Source organism: Lacerta agilis, chromosome 9 (genome assembly GCF_009819535.1).
Source record: "Lacerta agilis isolate rLacAgi1 chromosome 9, rLacAgi1.pri, whole genome shotgun sequence".
NCBI lineage: Eukaryota > Metazoa > Chordata > Lepidosauria > Squamata > Lacertidae > Lacerta > Lacerta agilis.
The window spans coordinates 69,028,750-69,053,750 of record NC_046320.1 but is presented as its reverse complement, the minus strand read 5'-3'; the positions used below and the strand labels follow the sequence as shown (position 1 = coordinate 69,053,750).

The following is a 25,001-nucleotide window of genomic DNA, read 5'->3' as shown; positions in this document are numbered from 1 at the left end:
AATGTATAAACTTGAAAAGAATGAACGAACGGATGGATAAATGAATAAATAAATGGCTTCTAGCCAGGATGGCTTTGCTTTGTCTCCATAGTCAGAGGCAGCAATGACAGAAACCACAGGAGGGGAGAGTTGCTCTTGTGTTTTTGGTCATAAGTGTGGCCGCTGTGAAAACAAAATTCTGGACCAGTTGATCCACCCAAGGAAGGGTATGGCTTCGCAAGAGTCCCAAGAGTCCAGAAAAGACTGGAAGGTCAAATTTGGCTCTTAGAATCAAAGAGTTGGAAGGGACAATGAGGATCATTCTAATCTGACTCCCTTGCGATGCAGGAATCTTTTGCCCAATGTGGGTCTTGAACCCACGACCCTGAAATTGAGTCTTATGTTCAGGGCCAGATTTAGGTTTGACGAGGCCCTAAGCTACTGAAGCTCATGGGCCCCTTTATATGTCCAGCTGTCCTTTGTCAACAACAAATTGTCGCTGTTTTTTTGTGTTGAACATATGCTATATGGTAATTTATGGACCTAATAGGTATCTAAAGCCATTTGCACACAACAAAATATGTATTTTATCAAAGTAATTGTTGAACTGAAATATAATTAAGAAGAAGTATATTAATAGTGTGCTCGCTTCGGCAGCACATATACTAAAATTAGAATGATACAGAGAAGATTAGCATGGTCTCTGCGCAAGGATGACACGCAAATTCGTGAAGCGTTCCATATTTTTGGGATGCGGGTGGCGCTGTGGGTTAAACCACAGAGCCTAGGGCTTGCTAATCAGAAAGTCGGTGGTTCGAATCCCTGTGATGGGGTGAGCTCCCGTTGCTCGGTCCCAGCTCCTGCCCACCTAGCAGTTTGAAAGCATGTCAAAAGTGCAAGTAGATAAATAGGTAGCGCTCCAGCAGGAAGGTAAACAGCGTTTCTGTGTGCTGCTGTGGCTGTGTGCTGCTGGCCACATGACACGGAAGCTGTATGCCGGCTCCCTCGGCCAGTAACGAGAGATGAGCACCGCAACCCCCGAGTCGGACACGACTGGACCTAATGGTCAGGGGTCCCTTTATCTTTATATTAATAGTGAAATACAATGTTTTATGGGTTGTTTTTAAAAGTCTGGAACAGATGAATCTGTTTTGCATTACTTTCTATGGGAAAGCGTGCCTTGGTTTTGGAACGCTTTGGTTTTGGAACAGATTAAGTTTTGATTAAGTTTTGGTTTTGGAACGGATTAAGTTTGAGAACCAAGGTCCCACTGTATATAGAAATGAGCAAACCAGCGATATTTTAGGGAGCAGGCTAGCAGGCGGAGCCCATTACTTCCATCATAGGAGCCTACACAACACAAAACACTGTTGCTGTATGTAGGTTTTATTTTATTTGTTTTTTATCTTATATTTTGGAAATGTACTTCCAGTTTTTTCCCCTTTAAATTTTTTGGGGCCCCCAAGAGGGCGGGGCCCTAAGCTATAGCTTGTTTAGCTAAAAGGTTTGGCACCCTTTCTCATTCCTTTGCAAAGAAGCCAGCCATTGCTTGTTTTTGTAGGGAATTGCTCAGAAAAGGGACTTGCAATCGATGGAGGTTGCTCAGAGCATGGGCTTGATTGATCGGGACGACGATCGACCGACAGATGCTGACGCTGACCCAACAGTTTATTGGAAGTGTCACTTGACCTTGCAACCTGGACTGTGTGTTTACTGTCACAGGGGATATGCAGCAAGGGAAAAGGTTTGGGGAACAATTAATTTATTAAGGGTTGTTAATAAATCCTGTAAGCAGTCTTGCGTGGGCTGCTGTTCAGCATCAACTCTTAAAGGTTCCAGAAGCAAAAAATTCACAATATCGATTCCATTCCTCTCCTACCCAGCCCCAAAACAGTGATGGCATGTTTTCTTGGAACCAATTTCTGAATCTTTATTATTATTATTATTATTATTATTATTATTATTATTATTATTATTATTAAAATTGAGTCAAAAGAGGGTGGTTGCTTGCTACTACATGTCAACATTTATACCCTTAAGACCATTGGATTTTGAGATCAAAGTCGTGCAGGTGAGTCAAATCACTTAAATAACACAGGTGGGGTGCAGAGAAAAGGAATTAGGAATGGAAACTGAACAAAAGCAGTGTACAGTCAAACCTCGGTTCCCAAACGCCTCCGTTATCGTATGTTTCTGCTCCCGAACGCCGAAAACTCGGAAGTAAGTATTGCGGTTTTCGAATGCTTTTCAGAAGCCGAACGTCCGACACGGCTTCTTCTTGAGTGCAAGAAGCTCTTGCAACCAATCGGAAGCCACGCCTCGGTTGGCGAATGGGCTTCCGGAATGGATTACATTCGACAACGGAGGTTTGACTGTATAATTTTGGGAGGAATTGTAAACAGGGAAGCTTCGTCTTTCTTACTTGAGGCCTTGTATGTAGCAAGGAAACATTCAACCAAACACAGAGGAAAACTCCCTCAGAACTACTCAGCCAATCAAGGCAACGAGGCATAGAGATCATGCTACTCTTGCTGCTAAGCAACACTCCCCCCCCCACCTGGTTAGCTGACTTAGCAATAACAGAATTAACCCTCAAGTTACAAACTGAATGATCCTTGCTGTTGCACACCCAGCAACGCATGCATCCTGTCCTCTGTTTTGGTAGCATCATGCGCTGCGGGGCAGGGAAGGAAGCACGGAAAAACAAAAAGTTTGTTTAAACTTTCCAAGTTCATTTCTTTGTTAAACTGACATTGGAAACACAACGTAAAGCTTGCGCACACTTGCAATATGTTATGTAATGGGCACAAAAGCATCGCAGTTACGTGACTCGAGCCCATTCTTTCCGCTGCGGTCTGTGTGCTCTTTGAGTTACTGCGCAAGCAAGATCGAGTGTCTAGGTCAGCTCTATTGTTGCTCGCAAGACAATGCCTTGCCTGATCACAGTAGGGTTAGTCTCCTGTCCTCCAAGCTCCCTCCTCCAAAACCCAGCGCCGAGAGCCGCTTGTAAAAGTGCAATGCTCCGGAAAGAGCAGATTGAGGTTTGCAGCCAAGGCCAGCCAGTCAGAATTTCTGAAGGACGTGGCAGGTCCCACGAAGCAATCAAACGAGTGCAAATTTGGAAAGGCCTGCTATTTCCCACCTGCGAATGTGCTGGCATTTATTTGATGTGCCAAGGCATTCATCTGATAGGTGTGATTTCACAAAGAAGGAAGCAGAGACAAAGGCAGAGGGCAAGTCCTTGCCTGGGATATAACGTTACAGGTTTTGGATGAGGAACAAGAACAACATAGAAGGGGCAAAGTGATGCTGTTCCTGTGCGCATTTTGCAGCATGTTCTAAAGCAGAGCTTCTCAGCTCTCTGGTGTGGTGGGACGGCAGTTATTCCCACCCCAATGTTCCACAGAAAGGCACCATATCAGAGCCCTGAAGTGTCCCACCCAACATGGACTGTGGAGGAATCACGATGAATGGTCAGCTGGTGGTTTGTGAACCAATACCATTCGGTGGACCACCACTTTTGAGTAGCTGTTGGCACCTGTCTGTCTTGAGAGACAATGGGGTGCATCTCTAGGGATGAAGTCAAACCGCTGCGTTAGCGTTAGCCTGGGGCGCAAGCCTGGGCAGTGTGGATGGAGGTCCTGGGCTGCCCAGAAGACAATACCCTCCTCTCGGTCACACTGATGGGGTACAAAGGAAAGCAGAGCAAGACGTTTTGACACCAGCTGGGCTTCAGGAGTTGTCGGGATAACCAGTCGTCTGAGAGCCTGCTCCGGCTGGTTATGAAGGTTCGCTGGTTATGAGGGTTGAAGGTCGTGAGGAGTTTCGGGAGTTGCAGAAGGTCTGAAGAGGATAGGATAGGCAGCAAGAAGCAAAGCAAAAGGTGTGGCCGGAGAAGCAAAAAGAAGGCCAAATAAAACAGACTGCAGTCGGTGGTTTCAAGTGCACTCAATGCGAGCAAGCTCTCTGTCTCTCTGTCGCTCTGTCGCCGAGCTAGCAGGGGCTATTTATTGGCAAATTATACAGCGTCATAAAACAAGCATCAACCAATAATAATACAGCAATAACGAGTGTTTCCGGGCGGGAAACCAGCCTTGTGACCGTTACCAGGAGGCTTCCTGGCGCGCTTTTGGGGAGGCGCGGAGGGATCCAGGCTCCAATCTCCGGCCGGATCTTCTTTCCTTCTGCGCAGTAGCGCGGAAGGATTTGCAAAGCGGCGATCGCGCGGGAAAACCCAAAACGTATTCCCACAAGGAGTTGCCGGAAGGAGGCGTGCAAGGCACCATCCAACTGCCTCGGGGACTCCACTCCAGATTCGTGTAGCGTTTACTCCTCAGCCTTTTCTTCTGCTGAAGATGTCCTGCAAGGCAGGGAAGGCTTAGGGTGAGAGTTTTCCTTCACCTAGATGGGCTACCTCCCCAGGTTGATATTGTGGTGTACTGGTTAAGAGCGGTAGACTCATAATCTGGTGAACCGGGTTCACGTCTCCGCTCCTCCGCATGCAGCTGCTGGGTGACCTTGGGCTAGTCACACTTCTTTGAAGTCTCTCAGCCCCACTCACCTCACAGAGCGTTTGTTGTGGGGGAGGAAGGGAAAGGAGACTGTTAGCTGATTTGAGACTCCTTCAGGTAGTGATAAAGTGGGATATTGAATCCAAACTCTTCTTCTTCTTCTTCCCCATCTACCTCACTTCCCTCTTCCGGGTCGGCGGAGCACCGGAAACAGCTTGTGCGCATGCGCAAGTGTAATTTCCGGTGCACATCCAGGTCTGAGGAGGCCCGTGCACATGCGCACAAGCTATTTTTGGTGCTCCGCTGACCCGGAAGTAGGCAGCTGTGCCGCTAAGAGCGGGGGGGGGGGTTTGCCGTGGGCCGGATAATTGAGTCCCGCGAGCCATATATGGCCCATGGACCGTAGTTTGGAGACGTCTGGTCAAAACTATGGAACTTGCTTCTGCAGGGTCTTTGCTCTGCTTTCCTTTGGACCTCATCAGTGAAGCCTGGGTGGGTGGGTGGTCTTGTCATCTGGGCAGCCCAGGACCTCCATAGACACTGCCCAGGCTTGTGCCCCGAGGAGGTCTCTTAGGTGCAGCTAATGCAGCGAAAACAACATGGGAAGCGGCAGTTACGAGTTATCGGTCTCTGGTGCTGCGATTCTCCGGCGATTTGACTTCACCCACGGAGGCGCACTCCGTTGTCTCTCAAGCCAGAAGGATGCCAACAACTTACCTCACAACTATGGGAACTACTTTCACGGCCTGTTCATTTCAACCACTGGTTTTGCTGTGGATGCAGGCCTGAGCCCCACCACCCTTAAAAAAAAAAAAAAACAGCCGCATTGCTAGGTTTTTAGTAGCATCCTGCTGAACACACAAAGTTACCGCAGGCGAGCCTTTTCCTGATAAGGGGATAAAGGAGAGTGGGGAACTGGCCCCAGGAAGTGCGCATCTATCAGGCACAGGACCAGGCCTAGTAGGAAAGTTGGCAACCTTAGGCCTACATTATTTCCCGCTCGGTTTGCAAATTTGGGCACACTCACTCAGCACCGACCTTCTTCTTCTTCTTCTTCTTCTTCTTCTTCTTCTTCTTCTTCTTCTTCTTCTTCTTCTTCTTCTTCGTATAGCATTAGCCAACCACGGGTGCCTGCCCCAACAGGAGGAGGAAAAAGAAAAGGAGCATTTTAGGGATCCTTATCTGCATTCATGTCACCATCAACTGATTCTGCCCCAATCTGAATGATATTTGTAGAGACCACCACAATTTCATCTCTGCACTGTAATTTAATACTAAGACACTGTTAGGAGTGGAAAACAAAAAACCTTCAAACATCATAGCCAACCAGGCCACGTCTGCCTATGATTTCGCCCATGTAAAACCACATTAGCACATCAGTAGCTACGAAGCCGTTCCTCAGAGCTTCCTTGACAGTGAGCTGTTTGATGCGGCCAGATTGCATGCTCTTCAGCAATCCTTTCATGCCATCAATGGCCTTAGGAATTTCAGCAGGAGTTGGGGGAACCAATTCAACCTTTAGCATAGTACCAAAAAGTGGCTAGGCGAGGCTTTGAGTAAGGGATAGCAGCAGAGACAAGCTTGGGCCCTTGGGTGGGTGGTGGTGATGGCCGTCACCAGCTTCTGCGCAGCCTGCGCCATCCCGAGAGCGAGCGGCGGACGGAGAAGGACCGGAGAGGAATGAGGAGGAGGAGGAACAGCGGACAAGCAGGAGCCGCTCGAAAGAAGCCCCCTGAAGGTCACAGCCAGCAGCACCGGCCTTTTGAAGGTATTTCTCCGAATTCAGAACTGTGGCTGCACAGGTCAAGAGGCCTGCTCTACATCTTGCGGACTTGGGAGAGGGGAAAACCAGACTCTGCAATGGCTGGCTTCTTGCAAAAACTTCTGCATTAATTCTCAACCTCCCCTTCTTCTCTTCAAAGCAAAGGCATGCAAATAACTCTCTCACTATATATAAGGGTCTGGTGACTTCTATTTCAATGTATCTGAAGAAGTGTGCATGCAACTTAGTTGGTCTCTAAGGTGCTACTGGAAGGATTTTTTTTTTTGTTATGCAAATAACTGTTTGTGAAGACTTGGGAGTTGCAATCCTCTAGAACCCAGCCTGGGTGCATGCATTTAACCCGGAGACCAGCTCCCCTGAAGACCCACACACCCCTTTCCTCTTGCAACACAAGACCCCATCCTAGGATCATAGCTGTTTTCCTGTGTCTCTGCATATGTACTGTGTGTGTGTGTGTGTGTTATTCTCCCCTTCACACGTCATCGGCTGCAAGCTGAAATTGTGCGTGCACCGTTTCCCCAGAATGAAGTGCAGGACTTTGAAGGTGCCCCCACAAAAACCTATTTCTGTTGCATCATTTCCTGTCCCCAAGGCTTTTAAAGTGCGGAGGAGAAAAATCGGCCTGCTCTTGCCATTTCCACACTCTGCAAAAGAGTGCACTGCACTCTGGGCAAAATGAAGCCGGATCCAGAGAGGACCAGGAGCGAGAGCTACCTCTTGCCCATATTAGAAGGTAAGCATTTCTTTATTTTAGGCCTGCAAGCAGCGAAGAGCCACTGTTCAAACAGGTGTGGTAAAGAGATGCATGCATAAAAAGACTATTGTATGTTGAGAGCTCAGAGAGTTGTTGCAGCAGGCCTGGATAGACGGAGACACAAATGAGAGAAGCAGGCCCTTTGGGAAAAGTCTTCTCATTCCTCTAGATCAGCGGTTCTCAAACTTTTTATTTTTTGTTCCCACCGACCTTGGTTCTATAAATTCACCCCCAACCCTAAGGAGGAGAATAACACAACAGAATTCAGAACAGTAACGGTCAATTGCACGTTCTGTTCAAAACCCAGCCCAAACTCCTTCCTCTTTTAATTTTAATATTTTGAAATTTACAAACAATTGTCAAACGACCAAAACAGAAATAAATTTCCAAAACTTTCCACGGACGTCTTCTCTGTTAATCCAATTTGATTAAATCTCCATTACAGCCATAGTTCAACGTTAATCTACAAGTCCTACTATTCCAGTATTACTATTGATTTTAATTGTTTGCAATGATTTTTAAAGTAAATTATATATATTTCCCCATTCCTGATTAATATTTTGGTCTTCCTGGTTTCTAATTCTTCCGGTCATTTCAGCAAAATCCATCAGTTTAATCTGCCATTCTTCTCTGCTAGGGATTATATCTTCTTTCCATCTCTTGGGCTAGTAACATCCCAGCAGCATGCTTTCTGTTTTGGTGGTTTGACAATTGTTTGTAAATTTCAAAATCTGAAAATTTAATAACAACAACAACCAGCCAAAACTATTTAGTTTAATTAATTCAACAACAACAACAACAATTTTTTTATTCATACCCTGCCAATCATACTGGGTTTCCCCAGCCATTCTGGGCGATTCACACTTTGAAAAACAACCCCTAAAACAGCAATTTAACATGAATTTTACTATCTAACGAGACCATTGATCCACAAAATGAAAGCAATAATCAATGTACTGTACTATAAAAGGGGGTGGTGCTGTGGGTTAAACGACAGAGCCTAGGGCTTGCTGATCAGAAGGTCGGCGGTTCGAATCCCTGCAACAGGGTGAGCTCCTGTTGCTCAGTCCCAGCTCCTGCCAACCTAGCAGTTCGAAAATACATCCAAGTGCAAGTAGATAAATAGGTAACGCTCCAGCGGGAAGTTAAACGGCGTTTCCGTGCGCTGCCGGCTCCCTCAGCCAGTAAAGTGAGATGAGCGCCGCAACCCCAGAGTCGGACATGACTGGACCTAATGGTCAGGGGTCCCTTTACCTTTACCTTTTACTATAAAAGAAATAAAACAATATTGTAGATGATAATTTTTTAAAAAAAATTCCCCTTAGCTGCACTGTTGATAGTCATTGTTTGGATGGGGGGCTTTTGTCCATTTCCGCAGTCAATCAATCAATCAATCAATCAATCAGTCGATGAACTGGGTTTCACACAGTCACAAAACCAAATTAACCGAAAAATCCTCAAAAACAAAAACACAAAATAAATAGCAAAAGCACCAAACTTAATGCGTTCCAGAACTCCGTTGGGCTTCCAAAATGTTTGAAAACCAAGGTGCAGCTTCTGATTGGTGCAGGCACCCCGGAAACAATAGCCAACAGCCGCATCAGACGTCCGGCTTCCGAAAAATGTTCAAAAACACTTACTTCCGGGTTTTTGGCGTTTGAGAACCAAGGTACCACTGTATAAGAAAATGAATAGCTATTACCAATAATTGGCTATCTTGTGGATTGTGATGACTTAGATCAGAAAATACAAGCAAACATCTACAAAGGGAATAGTTCAGGAAGCGGCAAGAGCAGTAAAATTTAAGTATCCAGCGAGGAAGGTGTTGTGCTCTGCTTAATTTCCACTCGTGTCTGTTGTAGCCTCCAGCAGAAAGCCTGTAACTTTCTATACCACGAATATGTTCCTGTTTATTTATCTGTTTTGTGTCCCGCTTTCGTCATGCTTTATAGTGCAAGAGCGCCACTCCGGACGGCGATAATGCGGTAACATTCGGGAAGCATTGCAGAACAACCAGTAAAGCAGGATGTCGTGCCGACGGTCCAGTATGAATCCACAACAATTTTGTTCTTTTTCCGTGTTTGCCGCTACTGGGGGAAAAAAATGCCCAAAGGGGCATCATTTGCTATTGAAACTGAGAGTCCCTGCTTTGCGTTATGAGTTTGGGGAGAGGTAGGCTGTATGCTGAGGCCCTTCTAATTCCTGGAATAGTCAGGCTAGTTTCTTGGTGAGGTATTGGCTCTAAGTATGGGTCATTAAGGTAACAAAGGAAGTGGCTGTGTGCCAGATGACAGGCAGGTGAGTCTCCCTCCCTCAGCTGGCTGGTAGTTAGAAAGACAGTCCAGAGTTGGCAGTTTTGAGTTTAAGTGCGCTAGAAGCTAGAGGAACAAGCAGGCTGGAACCTGAGAGGGAGAGACATGCTTGATTTCTGCTCGATTGGGGTGTGAATGCCATGAACCCTTCCATTGAAGGCTCAGGTTGTAGATAGGTGTCTATACAATCGAGTCGTGCAAAAATCAGGAGTTTCTGCACCACATTTAACACATATCAAGTGTAATGGGCAGTTAGTGATTTTGCTGTTTTACGTTATTTGATTCATAGATTGCAGTTTTGTTACATCTTTGTTTTGTATTAATGAGACGTTCCCTTCTGCGGGGGCTTACGTACCAAAAAATGATGTATAAATAAGTCATAATGAGGACTGTCCTCCCTTAGAGGTTTCTAAGCAGAGGTTGGATGGCCATCTGTCATGGATGATCTAGCTGAGATTCCTGGGCTAGATTACCCTCACGGTCCCTTCCAACTCTACGATTCTGTGATTTTATAATGCGACAATTAAAGGGCAAATCCTGACCGTGAAAAACCACTCAGGGCCGGGCCAGTGAGCGGGTGTGGCCTTCCACCATGTAGAATGGACTGTTGGGTTGCATTCAGCCAGTTCCTCACTTAGTGCTTTGCAAACCACCTGAATGTCCCAAACAAACAAGCCCTGTAAGGTTGTTATTGTTGTTCAGTCGTTCAGTCGTGTCCGACTCTTCGTGACCCCGTGGACCAGAGCACGCCAGGCACGCCTATCCTTCACTGCCTCTCGCAGTTTGGCCAAACTCATGCCAGTCGCTTCGAGAACACTGTCCAACCATCTCATCCTCTGTCGTCCCCTTCTCCTTGTGCCCTCCATCTTTCCCAACATCAGGGTCTTTTCTAGGGAGTCTTCTCTTCTCATGAGGTGGCCAAAGTACTGGAGCCTCAACTTCAGGATCTGTCCTTCTAGTGAGCATTCAGGGCTGATTTCTTTAAGAATGGATAGTTTTGATTTTCTTGCAGTCCATGGGACTCTCAAGAGTCTCCTCCAGCACCATAATTCAAAAGCATCAATTCTTCGGCAATCAGCCTTCTTTAAGGTCCAGCTCTCACTTCCATACATTACTACTGGGAAAAGCCGCTTCTGGCAAACCAGAGCAGCACACGGGAACGCCCTTTACCTTCCCACCGTAGCGGGACCTATTTATCTACTTGCACTTTGACATGCATTCAAACTGCTAGGTTGGCAGGAGCAGGGACCGAGCAACGGGAGCTCATCCCGCCGCGGGGATTTGAACCGCCGACCTTCTGATCGGCAAGCCCTAGTCTCTGTGGTTTAGACCACAGTGCCACCCGCGCCCCTCCTGTAAGGTAAGTTAGGAGCATATTGCCAAACCTCAGATCCCATCCCGCGTATAATCCCGGAGGATACAGTTGGGAGTGGTTCACTGTCCCTTTGCTCACCATTGCTGGTGCAATTTAAAGCATTTTAACACCGCAGACTCTGGGGTGTCAAAATGCAGTTCTTGTGTAACGTTCCGTTCTGTCCGGGGAGCAAACGTTCCATCACTTCCCTTCCCTCCCCACTCCTCTTCTTTCTATAGCGTAGGAGACATCGGGAGAAAAATGGAGTTAGCGAGGATTCTCTGCCACCCGAGCTGGAATGATGGAAAGCGCGAAAGTAAACAAATTTGGAACAAAACCGTTCCAAAGTGCCACCGATGATTGAGAGCGAGTGTGGTTTAAAAACAGAGCTCGTTCGCTGAAGTGGGCAGGCTGTCGTGGCAAAATGCCACATCAAATCGGTCTGTTGGTTTAAAGCGCTAGAAAGTTTGTTATCGTTAAACACGAAACAGCAGAGAGTTTATGTTTTGTAAGTGGGGAATCTCAAGTGGGGAGGAGAGAAGCAGGGCTCTCCCCGACAGGTGACTCCCACAACCGGCATTCAAAGAGTTGTTGTTGTTTAGTTGTGTCCGACACTTCGCGACCCCCATGGACCAGACCCTCCAAACATCCCTATTTTCCAGGGACCGTCCCGGATTTACAGAAGTCATCCTGGTTTCTGATATGATGTGGGGTAGCTCAGTGGGTTAGAGCATGGTGCTGATAATGCCAAGGTTGCAGGTTCGATCCCCGTACGGCACAGCTGCATATTCCTGCACTGCAGGGGGGTCAGGCTAGATGATCCACAGGGTCTCTTCCAACTGTATTCCTCGCAACAGTGATCTGTGTGTTGTGAGTTGACGATTTGCATAGCTGGCCATATTGATGACTCCCCCCATCCCCTTAGCAGGCCAGTGCTAAAAGCTCTCCAGTACCTGGTAAAAGGATTTTTGTACGCCACCACGGCAGCAAGAGTACTCTATGCAAAGAAATGGAAAACACAACAAAGGAGGAATGAGTACTCAAGGGAGGAATGAGGCACTCAGAAATGGCGGAATTCATGGTTAGAATAATGAATCAAAAAGATGAAATATATGTGGAAGAATGGAGACCCTTTTCAGTCTAGATAGGACCACAATACAGCCAAATAAAATTTCAAATGGGTTTTGACTGATGAGCAATGGAAAGAAAATAGGAAAACATTGTAATGTAGGGTTTAGGACAGGGATCAGCAAACTTTTTCAGCAGGGGGCCAGTCCACTGTCCCTCAGACCTTGTGGGGGGCCAGACTATATTTTAGGGGGAAAATAAGGAACGAAATCCTATGCCCCACAAATAACCCAGAGATGCATTTTAAATAAAAGCACACATTCTGCTCATGTAAAAACACCAGGCAGGCCCCACAAATAACCCAGAGATGCATTTTAAATAAAAGCACACATTCTGCTCATGTAAAAACAGGCTGATTCCCAGACTGTCCGCGGGCTGGATTAAGAAGGCAATTGGGCCAGATCCGGCCCCCGGGCCTTGGTTTGCCTACCCATGGTTTGTGAATAGGTAAGGTTAGGAGGTTGGACTGGCAGCAGGCAGGAGAGAGAATGAGACCCTCGTGGAGGTAAGGATGAGAAGTCGCCAAGATAAATAGATTTTGATGTAAATTGTATGTTGTATGATCTGAATGTAAGTCAATGTTAAAAAATAAACACATTTTCAAAGAAAAGAAAAGACACTCCAGTAGTACAGGGGCTTTTCTGGGCATTGAGATATGACATTTGTAAAGGTAGCTCCACTGGAACACTGCTGAGTGTCAAACTGCTAACTTTTGGGAGATTTGCACCTGCAGTTTAACTACCGGTGGCTTTTCCCTTAATGTACTTTGAAAATACTTTTGATTAAAAGCCTGGCTCGAGAGAGAAGCAACTGTAAGGCCTGCCAAACCTTTGATCAACCCTGTTAATTTATCAAGCCCAGAAAGTGTGGGGCGGGGGTGGCGAGACACGGGACTTGCCATTTAAGCATTGCTAGCAACGCACAGCAGATTGTACTGCGTAAGGCGAAAACCGATAGCTGAACTCCCTCCAGCTTTTGTGACTCAAGGAGCTAATGGAATTATTTTCTTGGGTTGTCGATAAGATGCGACTGTGATGGATGGTGCATGCTGCCACCTCACTTATAGAGCGCCCCGTATTATCTCTGAGGGCCGTGCACACTGGATTACGTCGTTTTAATTCCCGATGAATTAATCATAGATAAATGTTCCCTTTTGGGTTTTATGCATTCAATAACAAGCTCAGACTAGGAGTATATGCAGAGCATAAATTTTCAGTACATGATAATGTGGGGTGTAATCCACTGGGAGCAGTCAAATACAACATCCCTTGTTTTCCTAGAGTGGACTTGCAAGGGGATGTTTGGTCCAGCCAGTCGAAACTTCCTGTTTCCTCCTGGGCTGGAGCATCCTTTGTTGCATGTGACTAGAGGTGGGCGTGACCTTACCTGTCCAGGTAACAAAAAGGACAAGTCACGCAGCACTCTCTCTCTCTTTGACTTCCTTCTTCGCTGGACCAGTTTTTTTAGCTAGGGACTACTATGCTAGCTTTCAGATAGCATAAGCACTGGAAATATACCCCCATATGGGGTAGATCCACATGTACGTATTTGTAACTAAGTCTGCCTTCAGGGATCCAGCTGTGAACTGATGTGAGTAAACTTCTTTTATTGACTTTAAGTACGATTGTTGTGTCTTTGTTCTTTTAAGAGGGATTCAAGGGAATTTACCAGGAACTATACAATTCAATCTGAGACAGACTGAATTGTATAATAGTGAGAGGCCTACACGAGCCTGCAACCAGCTATCTGCTGTGCATGAAAAGGGGAATGTAAACTCTGCTAAGTAAAGGAACTTGCTAGCACAAGTTAGGAAGGATATTAATAAACAATATATCCTCTCCTGCCACCCTGATCATTCCCACAGATAATTTGGTTCCCCCTCTTTATTAGGTTAAAGTGTAGAGCATGGGGGGACATCAGTTGCACACTGAGGATTGAATATTTGGTTGATGAATGGGCAAGTTGGAGCTGGGAAATTTGCACAAGGGTACGCCATTTGCCACATCCTCGTGCTAATTTGGGGAGAATGCCAGTATCCTTTTCCTGGATAGGAATGGGGCAATCTAAATGCAGGTGACTAGATTTGCAGCCTTCTGAGAGAATATGGGTCCCTGTGAGAATATGTGCATGGATCAAGCATTGTTCATAGGAATAGTGAAATGCACATTCTGGAAACTGCACAAGCTGCTCTGCTGTGAGTCAGGCCATTGGTCCACCTTGCCCAGTAGCATCTGCCCTGACTGGCAGCAGCTCTCCAGAGTGTCAGGAAGAGAGAAGTGTTCTTTTTTGGAGTGAAGGCTGATTTTCAGACAGCATGCCCTTGTTCTATTAGTGCAAGGATTTCTGCTTGAGCAATGGAATGTTTGTCCCCTCTCCTCCCGCCCCCATGTGCCCTCTGCCCAAATCTGCTGTGGAGGATTGGGGGAGCCCCAGAACAGATTTAGGGAGCAGGCGCACAGGGGGAGGAGAGGGGAAAACAGTTATGTTCCATAAGCAGAAATCCATATGCTGATGGAGTGTGCATGTATTTGTAAGCAGACCTTGCAACTTGGGTGAATTAGTCTGGAATAATCACTCATAGTTTCTGAAGTTCAAAGGCTTTATTCATGCAGGAACCATTTACAGTATGAGTTGAGATGAGAGAGAGAAAATAGCACATACATTGTCTGGAGAGAATAACAAACAAAATGTCATTTGGTGAGTTTGCATATCTGCACCCTGTTTCTAATTCACCTAAACAGCAGGTTCTGCTAACACCAGTCCTAACTCCGTGTTTTATATAGAAGCACACTTGGTATTTTCACCTATCCTGTAACCATCTTGGGAGGAGTGGTGCTTATTATTGATTAAAGTTGTAGTCTTGACAAATTACTTTCCCCAATGAATTGGAAACCATCAGTCAGGCACTTGCACTTGAGAAAGCTTCATCTTTAAGTCTTTAGTTATTATAAGACCACTTCCGAGTGATCTGTTTTCTTAAGCATTCATTCTGATTTGTTTATGACATTGCACCAAGCAAATGTTGTCCCAGAATTTCCAGTGCATTTCCCTGTGACTTTGCTTTGTGCAAAGAGTCCAGTGTTGGAGGGGAGAGAGGAGTGAGGTTGTTGCAGTAGAGTGCTTCCATTTAAACAGCTGGCATGGAACAGAAGAATCCCATCAAACAGAAGAGGCATCTAGTATTTGTGCTAGTTTGCCATCAACTTTATATAGAACTTGAAAGCCTCGTTATCACTCCATTCACTGTCCAGAGCAAGGAGGGTTCCTCAGTTACTTTGGCACTCTTGCAGGTGATGTCATTGCTCTGTATTATTTATTTATTTTAAGCCATGGACCCTTGTTCACCCTCCTTTACAGCATGGCTTGTACCGTTAACAAGACGTCTATACTGTATCACAATTACTGTTAATGGTGGTGTTAAGGGCTAAGATGGTTTTGTCACTTATCAGAAATAACAGCCAAAAATAATTGGGTGCTAATAGTCCTTTAACAGCTGCTTTAAATTAGCACCTCTCCTTTGCAGGTTGTAAGGTGTTTCTCCCCCCCCCTCCCTTTTTAAATGACACTTTTGATCATGCGTAAGTTTTATGAGGTGAAAATGACCCGCACCATAAACATTTCTCTTTTAATACATGCTTTTTCCGCCTAATGAAAAGCACTTATGAGTAAGCACTGTCGTGGGCGAGACCGAGATCTCAAGCTCTCACTGTTATGTCGGGGATCTTAAGAATTCATTATGTGAGCAGAAGGGGAGCGGTTTTGAGCTGAAAAAACCACAGACATGATAACTGTCCATCCCCCCCCCCCATGCATGCTACTATATAATGCTTTTAAACTGTGCGATGCAGCAGCAAAAAAAATCTAATGCTGTTCTAGGTTGCATCAACAGAAGTCTAGTGTCCAGATCAAGGGAAATAATAGTCCCACTCTATTCTGCCTTAGTGAGACCACACCTGGAATACTGTGTCCAATTCTGGGCACCACAATTTAAGAAGGATGTTGACAAGCTGGAAGATGTGCAAAGGAGGGCAACCAAGATGATCAAGGTTCTGGAAACCAAGCCTTATGAGGAGCGGCTGAAAAAGAGGAGACTGAGAGGAAATAATAATAATAATAATAATAATAATAATAATAATAATAATAATAATAATAATTTATACCCCGCCCTTCCCCGCCGAAGCGGGCTCAGGGCGGCTAACACCAATAAAATCACAACAAAAACATAAAACAATTAATTAAAATACAGATTAAAATACAATTTAAAATTTAATTTAGACTGCATCCTCATTTTTAAGTAGCCCACCAATCACACCAAATTATGAAACATCAGGGTTAAACTGAAACTAACCCAAAGGCCAGGTGGAGCAGCTCTGTCTTGCAGGCCCTGCGGAAAGATGCCAAATCCCGCAGGGCCCTGGTCTCTTGTGCCAGACCGTTCCACCAAGTCGGGGCCAGTACTGAGAAGGCCCTGGCCCTAGTTGAAGCCAACCTAGCATCCTTGTGGCCCGGGACCTCCAACAAATTATTATTTGAGGACCTTAAGGTCCTACCTGGGACATACCAGGAGAACCATCTTCTAATATCTAAAGTGCCGTCACAGGGAAGATGGAGCAAGCTTGTTTTTACCTGCTCTGGAGGGTAGGACTCGAACCAATGGCTTCAAGTTACGAGGAAGGAGATTCCAACTAAATATCAGGAGGAACTTCCTGACAGAAAGAGCTGTTCGTCAGTGGAACGGACTCCCTCTGGAGGTGGTGGACTTCATGGGGGGCTTTTAAGCAGAGGTTGGATGGCCATCTGTCATGGGCGGTGTCGGATTTACGTATAAGCTAAACAAGCTATAGCTTAGGGCCCCACTCTCTTGGGGGCCCCCAAAAAAAACCAAAGGAAAAGAAACTTGGGTGTACATTTCCAAAATATAAGATAAGTTCAACAATTACTTTGATAAAATACATATTTTGTTATGTGCAAATGGCTTTAGATACCTATTAGGTCCATAAATTACCATATAGCATATATTCAACACAAAAAAACAGTGACAATTTGTTGTTGACAAAGGACAGCTGGACATATAAAGGGCCCCATTACCTTCAGTAGCTGAGGGCCTCATCAGACCTAAATCCGGCCCTGGTCATGGATGTTTTAGCTGAGAGTCCTGCATTGCAGGGGGTTGGACTAGATGAACCCTGGGGTTCCCCTCCAACTCTACAATTCTACGATGGGAAAATCAGTGGTTAAGGTCTAACCCGCTTTGTGGATTCAAGCAGCAAAGAGATCGTTTAAAGCAGAGCTGACTCACCTGGACCCAGGGGAGGACTTTGTTAATATAGCGCCCTGAGCAAAGACAAAATTTCCCCCTCCCCAGATACTTCTTATAATTTTAACAATAATTCATTTTGCTCCAGTTGCTTTTTATGGATATTTTCATTAGTTACCTGTATAAATATATAGGTTATTGCTATTGTTGTATAAATATAGGTGGTTGTTGTTTTGCGCCCCCTCGATTTGGTGCCTTGTGTGGGGGAGAACTGCTCTCACTGCCCTAAATCTGGACTGTCTTCATCCCTGCGGCCACTTTTCATAACTAGCTTGTTAGTCTTCGTTGTAAGGAATATTCCCCGGGCAATTGCTATGTAAACCGATAGCATCTGCTGCCTCAGCGGGTGAGGGAGAATGAAAAACCACTTTCTCTTCTCCATTTAGTCGCTGTTCTTGTTCTGGTGTTTTTCATTTGCCGGCGTTTGTGAAGCGTGTCGCCATCCTAACGCACGTCGCAATAAAAGATGCGCCAGGCCGTACTAATTGCAAGTGCTGCGTAAAAACTAAGCGGGATTCGGGGCTGGGGGGGGGGTTCTGTTTAGGGGGAAAGGTGCGCAAGGGCAGAACGTGACAGAGGAGTGCAAAATTATTCGTGGCGTGGGGAAAGTGGATAGGAATAATAATGGAACTCAGGGGGAGACCCAGCGGAGCTGAATGTCGGAAAACTCTGGACAGTCAAAAGAAAGTACTTTTTCACACTGTTGGCATCCGTCTGTCTCGAGCGTCAATGGAGTTCACCTTCAGGGGTGAAGTCAAACAGCTGTGTTAGCAGCACTGAAGTGACTTCCCTGGGGTGCAAGCCTGGACAGTGTACATGGGGGGCCTGGGCTGCCCAGACACCAAGACTCCCCCCTTGACCTCACTGATGTGGTCCAAAGGATTCTATGATTCTATGGAGGTCTTTAAGCGGAGGCTTGACAGCCATCTGTCAGGAATGCTTTGATGGTGTTTCCTGCTTGGCAGGGGGTTGGACTGGATGGCCCTTGTGGTCTCTTCCAACTCAAGGATTCTAGGATTCTATGAAAGCAGAGCAATATTTTTGGCACCATCTTGGCTGCAGGAGTTGCCGGAAGGAGACATACAAGGTGCGACCCAACCGTCTTACGGACTTGTGTAGGATTTATTCCTTGGCACTTTCTTATCCCGAAGATATCCCGCATGGCAGAAGAGGTTTAGGGTCAGAGTTTTCTTTTGCCAATTTCCTCTCTTTTTTGGCTCCTGTCGTTGTTTAAAACCCAACCGGGACACCATTTGCCTAGCCCCGCAAAGCTGGAAGAGGTTTGTTGGTGAGCATTTGCGAACAGCGGACAGGCACGCGATGGGATTTCTCTTTTGTGTTCCTCGCCTCTTTTGCGAAACCTTTTGGCTTCCCTCAGAATTCCTACAGGTGCATTCCTGTGAGCAATGCCTTCCAAATTGGCTCCAGTTATCCCTTCAGGCGAAAAGCACCTCCTATTTTGAATCATTCTCCATCTCTTTCTCTCCACCCCCCCCCCCCCGCCAATAAAACAAATATCCCTCTGCCTTTAATCAGTGGCTGGAGGCAAGACTATATATCCAGACGACTCAAGGGGATTTATGCAGGACGTTGTTCCACTGGGACAAAATACAGCAGGCTCTTTTCTTTTGCCCTGCTATTGCCTGTGGTTCTGAAACCTTACCAGAGCAGGCCCAAGGCAGGAAAGAAAGAAAGAAAGAAAGAAAGAAAGAAAGAAAGAAAGAAAGAAAGACAATTTGTAAATTCCTTTTTTGCGTCCACATAACTACGCAACTAACAAAAGAGAATCACCACATCTTGGTCGTCACAAGCTCCTGCAAGAACGAAACTTTAACCGTATTGACACAGTTCAGTAGATCATTTCACAAGCACAATAGAGAGTGCAGAGGTGATCTTTCATTGTCTTCTGTTTTTTTTTTTTTTTACGTAGTCTTCAAACGGTTGGCAACTGTTGTAAAAGGAAAAGTGATTTGACTTCCCTTGAGCAGCTCTAATCTGATTAGTTAATTTTTCTGCTAACGCAGTTTTATTGTATTTTTAAAGTTTTGTTGGAAGCCGCCCAGAGTGGCTGGGGAAACACAGCCAGATGGGCGGGGTATAAATAATTAAAGAAAGAAAGAAAGAAAGAAAAATTGATATTGTTATTATCCAAACTCTTACGTCTCATGCGTCTGAAGTAAGACCCTTCGCCCTCCGCCAGGATCGAGCGATTTCTATCCTAGCAGCTACAAGTGAAAAGCTTAATAGGTCTTTATGCGTAATCCATCTTGGAGGTTTTTCTTCCCATAACCCGAGCAATGCTGGCATGGTAACATTTGTCCTGAAAACGAGGCTCATTTCTCCAAAAAAAACCATAGCTGAAAATTTGACTACAATGTCGGGGTTTGGGTGCTGGAGCTCCTCGTGCACGGCCTTGGACTGGTTATGCACGAGGTACCAGTTGCGGGGAAAGCGGCCAGCGTTCCGCGTGCTTTTGAGCACGGTCGCCGGCCAAGCCTCACAGTCTGAAGGATGATGAGTAAGCCAATTGAAGACTCTGATAGTGTGTGAGTTCCTAATTGCCTTCTTTAATGAAAAGTTGCCTCGTGAAATAAAATATATACCCTGACTCTGAATAGACGGACCAGTTTAAAGAAATAAAATTTTTACTTTACTCCCCCCTTTAACCCCAAAGGAAGACAGACACCGGTTGTATCTTTAGTGGCTTCGGCAGAACCCGCGTAGGCTCGTCCCCTAAGCTAAGTTCTCCTAAGCTTAAAGACCCTGCGCGCCCAATCTTCCGCGAGGCTAACTAAATAAACTAAAACCGAAATATCTTCCGCGGGCCTAACCCTAGGCTAACCTAAAAGAACCTAACTAAGGCTAAACCGAATAATCTTCCGCGATCTAACTCTAACTAAAGAAAAACCCATCCAACCCGTCCAGCCCGCTCCTAGCCCCTTAAACTAAACTTGACTTCAACTAAAACCCAACTAAAAGAACATAAACGAACTTCTCTCTCACCTAAGCGGGGTGCCTCTGCCTTTTATTAGGGAACAAACGTGACATCATCATTAGTACTTTAACCAATAAAATCACTGTTGCTGCCCTCCAAAAGGGCGGGAAGCAAGTTTAACGCTCATTAACAACTTTGAACATGACCGGATCTACAAAATAAAGGCGGATTAATCTTGTAAGTGAATCACACTATTCATTCATGCTTTCACTTTCACTTTTGCGCGCAATTATACCAAAAGTAGACCTTGAAAAACCCATAAAATAACCAATTAATTATGAATCCATGGCGGATCCGTGAAACGTATTCCGACATATCATCTTTCTTTTTTTGTTTTAAATTAAATTAATTTTGTTTTAGTTATATAAAAAAAGAAGGTTAGAGATATCATAAGCATTTATCTGACATAAACATTACCATTTGCTTCGATATAAACCTTGACATGAAAAGGCAAAGCGTCAACAGTGCTGACAGTGTCCACATCAAGACTGTGATATAAACACCAGCAACACTATCAACATCCACCCCTTTCATAGGAGGAAATACTTGTACAATAATGTAGCAATAAAGTCATGAAAATAACAAACCACTAGCCGAACATAAAAAATGATCGATCCGATACACTGTAAACCTTCTAGGCATATATAAATACTTCAATATGTAGTGTAACACAACAAATCACCTTATAAGCATGTATACTTTCGCGTGCAGCGTAAAACAACAAATTACTCCCCAAACACAAGAGAGGACCTGATGCAGGTCCAAAATTAAAAATAACGGATAACGACTGCCCAAACATAAGAGAGGTCCCGATCCGGGACCCAAAATTAAAGTATAACTAGAGCTGGGGCTACATAGCCTACCCAGACCCCTCCCCCATTTTTTTTAATTTTTATTTGGAAACTAAGGAAAATGGATAAGGAAACATAAAAGGGTTGTGGCTCTGAGGCTACAGAATCGAGGGAACTTTAGATTCTGGACTTACCACAGCGACCACAGGTAACGGGGAACTAGGGTCCGATTCCAGAGAGGGGATTTAAGGCACCTAAGTACAAGTGGTTTTTCGCCACAAGAGGGGATTTAAGCTACCTACATAAAGGTGTCCCAGCCAAGATGAGGATTTAAACCATCTACGCAAGGGTTTCCAGCGAAACGAGATGGGAATTAGACCAACTACATAACAGGAAACAAGGTGAAGGGAAAAGCTGGGAACCTGGTTTACTGCCAAAAGGTAGCATATAAAGGGGGATTTTTCAAAGAAAATAGGGGTACCAAGAGGGTAGGACACCACCAGACTTGACATATATATCTTGAACAAATCCGAGAATGACCAATACTTTGACCAAAGGAAATATTTTCAAATAAGGCATATAAGTGTTACCACATTTTGAACTACAACTTTTGCAAGCACAACGAGGAGATTTAGGATCATTGAAATAAAACATATATGCATGAATATGTCCATGACTAGAACTGCACAAAGACGATGCTTTGACCTTACATAAACATTTCCATATCATCAAAGTTGTGACGCTCTAAATGGAAACCATTTCAGAAAAGCTTTGCATATATAAACATCCATATCATTAATTATCAAGCTATAAGGAAAACACATGTAACATGCGAGGCGGATATTTCAAGAAGCATACAAAGGCAAATATGCAGTTTTTACAAGTACAATATAAAGTACAAGACAGGTTTAGAACTGCAAAATGGTGTTGGAGAGGAGGATGAAGACGATGAATGAGTTGCCGGTCGTCTTCTTCTCCGACTACACATGACCATGTAGAAGAAATAGTTCTGGAACTCAGGAAAAGTTCATGGAGCTCAGGAAAGTACTGAAACATTGAGCTCTGAAGAACCAACGATACCTGTAGAAGAAAGGAGGTTAAGCAAGCAAATCAAGGTGATCTGCTAGTGAATGCAGGTATGGGAATAACTGGAACAAATCTAGGCAGCCAGGAACCAAGGGGCTGCCCAGAGGCAAACAAAAGGCCTAGGCAGTAGGAGGGTAAGGCAAACTGCCCAGAACTCAACTGGTGCTGTTAGTTGAGCACTTTTGAAGAATTGCTGCATTTGACAGGAAGTTGAGAAGTTAGCGAATAGCTAACAACCAGAGTTAGACATCACGGCTTGTGATGAAAAGGGAGTATCGAATTTCACGCAAAGTTTGTCCAGCGTGTTTCTTGAGTGAAGAATGGAGTTGAGCACACAAACAGGTGTGGGAAATAGGGGTTCTTTCCGCAGAAGTAGGGACAGTCCTTCGCTGAGAGGATTAAGCAACAAGGGGTTGTCGTTGAAGATGCAGGCTGGCAAGTACCACGCAGGGTTACATGACTTGATCTTCAGGTGAAGAGTTCCTTGCGGAAGACAGTACTTCTGAGCACAAGGAGGAACCGCCTGAAGAGCCTGTAGTAGAGTTCTTGGTTGATGCAGGAAAAGATACTCCAGAAGAATACCTGGGGAGATGCGGAGCATATTTGCAATCAGGTAGAGAGCAACAGAAAGCAGGTGAAAAGGGTTTGCGGTTTTGGTTGGAAACAGGTATGCTGCAAGAAGTGATGGCAGCAATCTGTAGGCACGGTGAGTACCATTCAAAATCAGCCAACAGAATGCCCATGCAAAAGACAGCACGGAACATAGCAAGGAGCGTCCCACGGTTGACGATTGGATCACTGAGACAAAGGAAAGTTTCAACGGCGTGAGAGCGCTTGAAGATGCTGCTGAACAGAACTTGTAGACAGGAGAATTCACCTTACCAAGCAGTGAAACTTTCCAGGGGGACTTTGCAATAGGCTTTCTGCAAAGGACAGTTCTAAGACTATCAAGGGAACGCTCTAAGATCAATGACTGTGGAGCTTTATCCATGAGGTACTGACGGAGAGTAAAGGGTTGCATGCGATCCTGGTGTAGTAGCTCTTTGATTAGGGCCTCTGCTGCAGCGAGCTTTTCTGACGTCAGCGCCCATTGGTCGACCCATACAGGGGGTCCTTCCTTCCATGTGAGTGGAAGAGCATGTACTGGCGCTGATGCAAAGGCCCACATCAAAAATGCGTATGGACAACAGTTCTTGCTTTAGACAATAAGTCTCTACCCCAAAGGGTGATAGGCACATCCATGACAAGTGGACGGAGCTGCACCATGGAGCCTGAGTCTGACTGGAAGGTAATCGGATGCACGCTCTGGTGGGCGGGTTCGAAACCTCCGACTCCGAAGACTTCCTGGGTGACAGTCGTTGCCCACTGGTCAGGCCAATCTTTTCTGGCGATCACTGTAACATCTGCGCCTGTATCAAGAAGACCCTTGATCTTTCGTCCACCCATTTCTAAGACGAGATGAGGGCGTTCTTCTGTAATCTTGATTAGCGCCATTGCTGTCTGAGGAGGCAAAGAGTCTACAGGAGCTGTAGGCGTAGAAGTAAGCAAATAGAGTCTGGCAATTTCCAAACCTTTTGTTAGGACACAAGGAACAGTTGAAAATCCCGGAATCAGCAACTGCGATGAATCTGTGATTCGAACTAGGCCTGCAGTCAATGTGACTGTGGCAGGGAGGCGATCCATCCTAGGCAGGATAAGGCAAATTGAGGTGTCTGGGAATGGACCACGAATGGATGTTGGCAATTGCTGAGCAAACCATGGATTTGAAAAGTAACAGTCCTCTGTTAAGAAGAGTGGTATACCTGGGACAGAAGATTCTTCTTGTTCTTCGTTGGCAGTGTCTGAAGATATCTTTTTGGCTTCGGGTTTTTTGCACTGCTGAAGTTGGCAACTCTGAAGCTGCTTGGCGTTGAGTTGGCAAACTTGAGGTTCTTCCGTTGGTAAGAGTTGCTGATGCTGTTGAACCTGTTGGCATTCAGTCAGTTGTGCATCAAACTGGCAGGATGGAACTTCTTCTTTGACACGAGGCAGTAGAAGTTGTTGTTCCTGATAGTTGTTTGGTTGTGGCGGGCTGAGCTTAAAAGCTGGAGGTGACACAAAGGTGTGGACATTGTTAACTGGAGTGATGTTTAAGCTTCCACAAGAGGGAGCTGGCTCACTCACTTGCATTCTTTGGCCACATGGAAAGTGATCATCAGCTGGGTTGCAACTTGAACACTGCTGTTTCATCAAGGGCAAATGTCCTTCAATGACAGATTGACCTTGATTTGAAGATGAATAAAGCTCAGGTGCTGCGAGGTTGACCTCAGTAGGATGTTTTCTCAACGTTGAAGGCAATTCTGCGATCAGAGGCTTGACTGTGATTGCTTGCTGTGAAGCAGGGGTGACATCAGCTGGAACTGAAGGGCGGTCAGCAGAAGGTGAACTGAATGCTGTGTTCGCTACTGGAACCCTTTGAATAGGTAAGGCAGATGATGAAACCTCTGGAACCTGAATGCTTGATGAGGTCACATCTTTTCTCTGGACATCTGGAGAGTAGATATCTCTCTGGATCACTCTTTTTTCCTGATGACCTGGATAAGGAGTAGCGTTGTTCACCTTTCTGGGATGGTTGACCTTCATGATGTTCTTGAACTTGCACCCTATTGTTTTACCGGGGCCGGGGCGCGGCCCGCAGAACCGTTTCCCTGAACTGGAGATGAGGTAGGTGATGTGTTTTGTGGATTCAAACGACAATCATTCGCCCAATGAAATCCTTTCTGACAGATGGGACATCTCTCTGGCGGCTTGGCAGAAGGCCTTGGCGTTGTTGTGCACTGCGACCGGAAATGCCCATCGCCTCCACACCCATAGCACTTCTTGACTGGCGTAGAGCTGTCTTGACGTGGCATCTGTACCGCAGCTGCCAAGAGCTGTGCTTTGTAGGAGTGGGTACCGACATTCTGGCAGACGCGTAGCATCTCAGTCAATGTGGCATCTGGACGAGCTGCA

At 45.5% G+C, this 25,001-nt stretch overlaps 1 non-coding gene and 1 pseudogene across 1 annotated transcript; one reads left to right on the top strand and one right to left on the bottom strand.

The window, feature by feature from the left end:
• The first annotated feature begins 620 nt into the window (after positions 1-620).
• Positions 621-727, top strand: LOC117053535. Its single transcript, XR_004427406.1, has one exon. It is a non-coding gene; the product is annotated as a U6 spliceosomal RNA (small nuclear RNA).
• A 5,072-nt stretch (positions 728-5,799) lies between these two features.
• Positions 5,800-6,233, bottom strand: LOC117052957 (annotated as a pseudogene).
• Positions 6,234-25,001: the final 18,768 nt, after the last annotated feature.